Source organism: Eriocheir sinensis, unplaced genomic scaffold, assembly GCF_024679095.1.
Source record: "Eriocheir sinensis breed Jianghai 21 unplaced genomic scaffold, ASM2467909v1 Scaffold943, whole genome shotgun sequence".
Classification (NCBI taxonomy): Eukaryota; Metazoa; Arthropoda; class Malacostraca; order Decapoda; family Varunidae; genus Eriocheir; species Eriocheir sinensis.
Window position 1 is genome coordinate 1 of NW_026112323.1, and position 8473 is coordinate 8473.

Genomic DNA, 8473 nt, shown 5'->3' on the forward strand with positions numbered 1-8473 from the left:
TAAAATACTTAGAAGAACTGGGCTCTGACTTCTCTGTTTTCCTGTTTCACACGGAGGTACGTTGGCTCTCACGTGGCAAAGTTCTGAATCGCTTGCTGCAACTTCGAGAAGAAATAACGATGCTGTTGCAGAAGGTCGTACCTCAAAAGAAAATCTTCACGAAATGATGCAAGATGACTGTTTCGTAACAAAGGTTGCCTACTTGGCAGATTTTCTCTCTGAAGTGAATTCCTTGAATATTTCACTCCAAGGAAACCTTGCAATGTTCGTGACAAAGTGGCAGTATTCAAGTGTAGATTCAACTTTACGTGAAAAGAGTTCAGGTCAGTGACAACTTTCTACCCTCATATGACAACTATCCTAGATTCTATGGCAGAAGCTGAATGCAGTTTCCGTGAGGAGATCTCGGCTCATCTTCTGGCAGTGAATGACGCCATCGAAAGTTACTTTCCAGGACTGGATGACCGCTGTACTGATGCGTGGATCTCAGACCCTTCTCAGTGAAGGACAGTGCCATCTGTGATACTGATGTTGCTGCAAAGGTAGAATTTCTTCAAATTCGTGAGGATACTCAGTTGAAAGTCGAATTTTCTGAACAAGAGCTTCCGACATTTTGGGCGACACTGAATGACGACTATCCTCTTCTCTCGGTGCGTGCACTGACCATACTGGACCTCGACCCATCGCTGCGAGGCTGGATTCTCATCAATGATGGCACTGAAAACGAGGGCACGCAGTGACTTGTGACTGACAGCGACATGAGGTGTTGCCTGCTGAGCACTGCTCCTCGCTCTGATGTACTTGTGGCTGCAAAACAATGACGTCAGTCCTCCCACTGATTGAATAAGTAGGTTTTATTTTATGTGCGTTAGTTCCAATAGCACTTGTAGGGGATCTGTGGCTTTTTCAAGGTCTTTTATTTGTAATATTTTCAATAAATCAGGATCTTCATATAGTTTTGTTTTACCTTACACAAAGGTCACCATTACAAAATGTATTATAGGGGTCACGGCAATACCCTGGAAGGTCTCAAAGGGTCATACGATGAAAAAGGTTAAGAACCACTGGTAAAGATTGTGCCCCCCCTATCTGAAATACTGGCTATGCCCCTGGGAGTGTGACAAGAGGGAATAGTAAGAAATTGAAGAAGAGGGACTGTAGGAGAGACGTCAAGAAATACAGTTTTCCATACAGAAGCACAACAACATGGAACGGACTTGACGAGGAGACTGTATGTGCAAAAACGATTCATGAATTTAAAGCCAAACTGGATAATAAGCATTACAGAGACGGGACAGCACAAGCCTAGTACAGCTCTTTTCCTGTATTTCACAACTAGGTAAATAAAACTAGGTAAGTACACTGGATCTCAAAAGTATCGGTGCAGAGGGTGCCCGATGCCGTCCAAAAACGTTCACACAGGTGCTGGTGTTGTGGGTGGGAAGGGTTGGTATGTCTGGCTGTGGCTAGTTCGGAAGGTCAGAATCACTGGGCTCATGGTTCGGAACAGTGTTCACGAAAGCCTAACATAGTCATTGTCGGCCAACAACGTCTGTCAGTTCCGATGGAGACCTCAGAGTCAACACGTGGAGCTATCGTTGCCCTACATGAAGTGGGCCACACCAATTCCGATATTGCGTATCCACCTTACCGTATCCACCGCAACACAGTAGCAAGGTGGATACGGCGACATGAAGACACTGGTGAAACAGAAGACATGCCACGGGTCGGCCGGCCACGCTGCACACCCCCCCCCAGAACGATCAGATAAATTATGTGATTGACATGATACTGATAGTATAATACTAATTACAGTTATATGAGGCATAATGATGACATGCTAGTGTGTAAACGATGTTGACAATGTTACGTAATACCGCTAACCATCAGCCGTCTGTATCTTTATCTGTGTATTCCTTTATTGTTTACTAGGCCATAGTAAATGCCAGTGCCGCTGCTTCAAAAACGTCGACGTGCTCCTGGACAAACCTTCACAGCTGAACTGGTGGCATCCATGCCCAGACGGCTGAATGCTGTGTTAGGAGCGGGTGGAGGATATACTCAATATTGATAATTAATAAAGTTGTGAAAACATGTTACTTTCGTTTCCCTGAACATATGACACATTACACTATAAATAGTCTTATTAGAGCATATCGTAATATAGTAAATTAATGTGCCTAATGGATCATATTATGATAGCGAGCCAACTACCAATTCATCAACAATGCATAGGTATTGCACAGTGCATTTCGTAGGTGATGTGTTAACGTGACACATGACGCGTTAGGCATAGGTATTGCACAGTGCATTTCGTAGGTGATGTGTTAACGTGACACATGACGCGTTAGGCATAGGTATTGCACAGTGCATTTCGTAGGTGATGTGTTAACGTGACACATGAGGCGTTAGGCATAGGTATTGCACAGTGCATTTCGTAGGTGATGTGTTAACGTGACACATGACGCGTTAGGCATAGGTATTGCACAGTGCATTTCGTAGGTGATGTGTTAACGTGACACATGGGGCGTTAGGCATAGGTATTGCACAGTGCATTTCGTAGGTGATGTGTTAACGTGACACATGAGGCGTTAGGCATAGGTATTGCACAGTGCATTTCGTAGGTGATGTGTTAACGTGACACATGAGGCGTTAGGGGTAGGTAGGTGATGTGTTAACGTGACACATGACGCGTTAGGCATAGGTATTGCACAGTGCATTTCGTAGGTGATGTGTTAACGTGACACATGAGGCGTTAGGCATAGGTATTGCACAGTGCATTTCGTAGGTGATGTGTTAACGTGACACATGAGGCGTTAGGCATAGGTATTGCACAGTGCATTTCGTAGGTGATGTGTTAACGTGACACATGACGCGTTAGGCAGGTATTGCACAGTGCATTTCGTAGGTGATGTGTTAACGTGACACATGAGGCGTTAGGCATAGGTATTGCACAGTGCATTTCGTAGGTGATGTGTTAACGTGACACATGACGCGTTAGGCATAGGTATTGCACAGTGCATTTCGTAGGTGATGTGTTAACGTGACACATGACGCGTTAGGCATAGGTATTGCACAGTGCATTTCGTAGGTGATGTGTTAACGTGACACATGACGCGTTAGGCATAGGTATTGCACAGTGCATTTCGTAGGTGATGTGTTAACGTGACACATGACGCGTTAGGCATAGGTATTGCACAGTGCATTTCGTAGGTGATGTGTTAACGTGACACATGGGGCGTTAGGCATAGGTATTGCACAGTGCATTTCGTAGGTGATGTGTTAACGTGACACATGACGCGTTAGGCATAGGTATTGCACAGTGCATTTCGTAGGTGATGTGTTAACGTGACACATGACGCGTTAGGCATAGGTATTGCACAGTGCATTTCGTAGGTGATGTGTTAACGTGACACATGGGGCGTTAGGCATAGGTATTGCACAGTGCATTTCGTAGGTGATGTGTTAACGTGACACATGGGGCGATAGGGCATAGGTATTGCACAGTGCATTTCGTAGGTGATGTGTTAACGTGACACATGACGCGTTAGGCATAGGTATTGCACAGTGCATTTCGTAGGTGATGTGTTAACGTGACACATGAGGCGTTAGGCATAGGTATTGCACAGTGCATTTCGTAGGTGATGTGTTAACGTGACACATGAGGCGTTAGGCATAGGTATTGCACAGTGCATTTCGTAGGTGATGTGTTAACGTGACACATGAGGCGTTAGGCATAGGTATTGCACAGTGCATTTCGTAGGTGATGTGTTAACGTGACACATGACGCGTTAGGCATAGGTATTGCACAGTGCATTTCGTAGGTGATGTGTTAACGTGACACATGAGGCGTTAGGCATAGGTATTGCACAGTGCATTTCGTAGGTGATGTGTTAACGTGACACATGAGGCGTTAGGCATAGGTATTGCACAGTGCATTTCGTAGGTGATGTGTTAGCGTGACACATGAGGCGTTAGGCATAGGTATTGCACAGTGCATTTCGTAGGTGATGTGTTAGCGTGACACATGAGGCGTTAGGCATAGGTATTGCACAGTGCATTTCGTAGGTGATGTGTTAACGTGACACATGAGGCGTTAGGCATAGGTATTGCACAGTGCATTTCGTAGGTGATGTGTTAACGTGACACATGAGGCGTTAGGCATAGGTATTGCACAGTGCATTTCGTAGGTGATGTGTTAACGTGACACATGACGCGTTAGGCATAGGTATTGCACAGTGCATTTCGTAGGTGATGTGTTAACGTGACACATGACGCGTTAGGCATAGGTATTGCACAGTGCATTTCGTAGGTGATGTGTTAGCGTGACACATGAGGCGTTAGGCATAGGTATTGCACAGTGCATTTCGTAGGTGATGTGTTAACGTGACACATGAGGCGTTAGGCATAGGTATTGCACAGTGCATTTCGTAGGTGATGTGTTAACGTGACACATGACGCGTTAGGCATAGGTATTGCACAGTGCATTTCGTAGGTGATGTGTTAACGTGACAACTGAGGCGTTAGGCATAGGTATTGCACAGTGCATTTCGTAGGTGATGTGTTAACGTGACACATGACGCGTTAGGCATAGGTATTGCACAGTGCATTTCGTAGGTGATGTGTTAACGTGACACATGGGGCGTTAGATGTATTGACTCAAGATAAGAGTCGTTGTTTATCACATGCTAGCACTATCAGCGCATAATGATGGCCCTGTATACGTAACCACCAGTGTCAACCATATTACCGTATATCTGTCTCCCATGATAAATGACCAACGTCACACTGTGTGACCAATGTCTGTTTCTATAAACACTAAAATAAGCTATATAAGTATATAGTAGGAAGGGGATATCGGTACTGGTAGTTGTATGGCATCTCTGGACATCAGGGCTACCAACATGTGGCACGTCGGACACCAACATTTCACTGACGATCGAACTGTTGTCCAAAATGTTTCACACACATTGTGCACCGATACTTTTGCGATCCAGTGTACCTAATACTAATACCAATTTACAAATTGTGGAATAAAATGGAAGAAGTAGATAACGAGTTGCTTTCCATATACGTACAGGGGCCTTGTCCGCCCTCGTATGGAGTATGCATCTCACGTGTGGGGGGGCTCCACTCACACAGCTCTTCGTCTCATCAGCTCTCCTCCTCTTACTGACAGCCTTCTACCTCTTAAATTCCACCGCGATATTGCTTCTCTTTCTATCTTCTAACGATATTTCCACGCTGACTGCTCTTCTGAACTTGCTAACTGCATGCCTCCCCCCCTCCCGCGGGCCCGCTGCACACGACTTTCTACTCATGCTCATCCCTATACTGTCCAAAATTCTTATGCAAGAGTTAACCAGCATCTCCATTTTTTCATCCCCCTTCACTGGTAAACTCTGGAACAGCCTTCCTTCATCTGTATTTCCTCCTGCCTATGACTTGACCTCCTTCAAGAAGAATGTATCAAGACACCTGTCCACCCGAAATTTACCTCTCTTCTGGCTACTCTTTACTTTTTACTCTTGTGGGAGGCGTGTAACAGGCTTTTTTTTAATCTTTTCGTTACCCTTACTCCAAAATATAATAAAAAAATATAAAAAAATGCTAGCCTAACTTTCACTATTCCAGAGTGAGTATGGCCACAGAAACTCGCCTTGCAGCTCTCGCTAGCTTTCTCACTTTGTGTGGCCACGACCTTACACTCTCAGCCCTAAATCAGCCCTCTAAAAAGCCCCAAACCAGCCCGTTCTTAAATCCATAGCACCCTGACAGCTCCTTCTCAGCCCCTTTCCTTCCCTTCTACTCCTTTCTGCCCCAGGCACCAAAATCAGCCCCAAAAATTACCCGTCACTTTTTTTGTCTCTCAGCACTGATAGTAACCTTACAGTCTTATCCCTGCCCTCTCGCCCTTAAAAACAGCCCCTTCAGACCCCAATCACCCACCTCTTAGATCGGCGAGGGCTACGGTGTCTCCTAGGCTTGGGTGACCCGTACTTGATCTTGAGGTTGCAGGCGGGTTCGATCTTAGTATAGGATGTCATGCAGCTCAGCCTGGGACAGTCCTGGGTTAGCTTGGAGGTGGAGTGTGACGCGCCGACGCAGCTCCTCGGGAAGTTTCCAGTGACAAGACTCCGAGGGTGACCGAGATCTTAAACTATGGGGTAAGGGAGGGGTTATGAGGGGTGTTGGGGGGGGAGGAGAAGGAAGGGAAGGGAAGGGAAGGGAAGGGAAGGGGGAGGTTCAAGAAGAAAACAAATAAGAAAAAAAATGTATGAAAAGAAAATTTATATTATAAGGACAGAAAAAAATATAAAGAAGAAGAAGAGGAGGAGGCGGCAAGGGAGGAAGGGGAGGGAAGAAGGAAATAATTATAAATATGAAATAGTTAAAAATAATAAATAATAACTAAAATAAAATAAATAAATATATAAAAAGTGTGTAACTCTCTCTCTCTCTCTCTCTCTCTCTCTCTCTCTCTCTCTCTCTCTCTCTCTCTCTCTCATTTTCTTATTTATTTTGTCTTTCTCTTCTTACATGCCTCTTCTAACCCTTCCCCCTCCTCCTCCTCCTCCTCCATAGCTATGCTTCCTACGTCTCCTCTTACGGGAGTCCCGATGCTGTAAGGAATCCACTTCTGTGTCCACTCCAGACAGCTGGTATCCACTCTTAGGGGTCAGGTCGTGAACGGTGGCTGTGTGACCCCCGACCCGCATGTGGTGACCTGCGCCCATTGTGGCTCATCTGATCTGTGGATGTGGGAACTTTTTTTGGGGGGTGAGAGAGAGAGAGAGAGAGAGAGAGAGAGAGAGAGAGAGAGAGAGAGAGAGAGAGAGAGAGAGAGAGAGAGAGAGAGAGAGAGAGAGAGTGTGTATGATGCCCTCTAGCCCCCCCAAAAGCTGCCAAAAGTACAGGCCTGAGATGAAATGTGAAAATAGGGTGAGTTGAAGGGGCGAAAAAATAAAAAAATAAATAAAATAGGAAGGTTACATTTGGTTAAGTTAGTTTGATTTAATTTGGCATGCTCAGAATAAGTGTGGAAACGAGGGGTCGCAGGGTTCACAGTCTCCCATTAAGGAGGTTACGTTAGGTTAGGGCAGTGTGGCCCCTTAACTGGGGATTTCCTACCAGAATACCTCCCCAAGCTACAGGAATGGACCAAAACTGTCTGTGGCTACAATTCAATGAAGAAAAATGTAAAGTCCTGCACCTTGGGAGGGTATATCCAGCACACCAATACCACATGGGAAATACTCAACTATCCCCCAAAGAGCCAGAGAAAGACCTGGGACAATATGTTACCAGGCTACCAGTGAAGGGATATCCAGCACACCAATACCACATGGGAAATACTCAACTATCCCCCAAAGAGCCAGAGAAAGACCTGGGACAATATGTTACCAGGCTACCAGTGAAGGGATATCCAGCACACCAATACCACATGGGAAATACTCAACTATCCACCAAAGAGCCAGAGAAAGACCTGGGACTATATGTTACCAGGCTACCAGTGAAGGGATATCCAGCACCCCAATACCACATGGGAAATACTCCACTATCCACCACAGAGGCAGAGAAAGACCTGGGAGTGTATGTTACCAGGCTACCAGTGAAGGGATATCCAGCACACCAATACCACATGGGAAACACTCCACTATCCACCACAGAGGCAGAGAAAGACCTGGGAGTGTATGTTACCAGGCTACCAGTGAAGGGATATCCAGCACACCAATACCACATGGGAAACACTCCACTATCCACAACAGAGGCAGAGAAAGACATGGGACTATATATATTACCAGGCTACCAGTGAAGGGATATCCAGCACATCAATACCACATGGGAAACACTCCACTATCCACCATAGCCAGAGAAAGACCTGGTACTATATATCGCCAGGCTACCAGTGAGGGCAAAATCCTTGCCAACCGCAATGGATGGGTTAATTCAGTATGCTCAGATTAGTTCGAAAACAAGGGGGATCGAGGGAAGTGAGGTTATTTAACTGAGAATAGATGGCGCCACTATAAACACTTGCCTGTGCCAAGATGGGCTCGGACTCACCACCAGGCCCCTAAAAAAGAAAGCTTAACGGCACTGTGGGCTTGGACATAAAAATAACAAAAAAATAATAAATGCAAAAATGATGGGGAAGTCTGAAGCACCCTGTTTGATAGGTTACGTTAAGTTAGTTTAAAGGTTATGGCTTCTGGAGTAGCCAACAGAAGTTAACCCATCCGCTGCAATTGTCAGGAACTTTGCCTTCACTGGTAGCCTGGTAACATAATAGTCCCAGGTCTTACTCTGTGGGGATAGTGGAGTGTTCCCATGTGGTATTGGTGTGCAGGATATTCCTCCCAAGGTGCAGGACTTGACATGTTTCTTCACTGAATTGTGGCAGACACTTTTGTTCCATTTCTGTAGGTGAACCTTCAGCTGTAGCTGTAGCTGAAAACCTTCACTTCCTAAC

At 45.5% G+C, this 8473-nt stretch overlaps 1 long non-coding RNA gene across 2 annotated transcripts; it reads right to left on the reverse strand.

Annotated features, from left to right (window-relative positions):
• Positions 1 to 5952: 5952 nt before the first annotated feature.
• LOC126994983 (uncharacterized) lies at positions 5953 to 7629 on the reverse strand. 2 transcript variants are annotated; one of them, XR_007749764.1, is made up of 3 exons: positions 7487 to 7629; positions 6611 to 7288; positions 5953 to 6160 (listed from the first exon to the last, which is right to left on the reverse strand). It is a non-coding gene; the product is annotated as an uncharacterized LOC126994983 (long non-coding RNA). The 2 variants fall into 2 exon arrangements; XR_007749763.1 differs by having other exon boundaries at positions 6611 to 7387; positions 7487 to 7620.
• Positions 7630 to 8473: the final 844 nt, after the last annotated feature.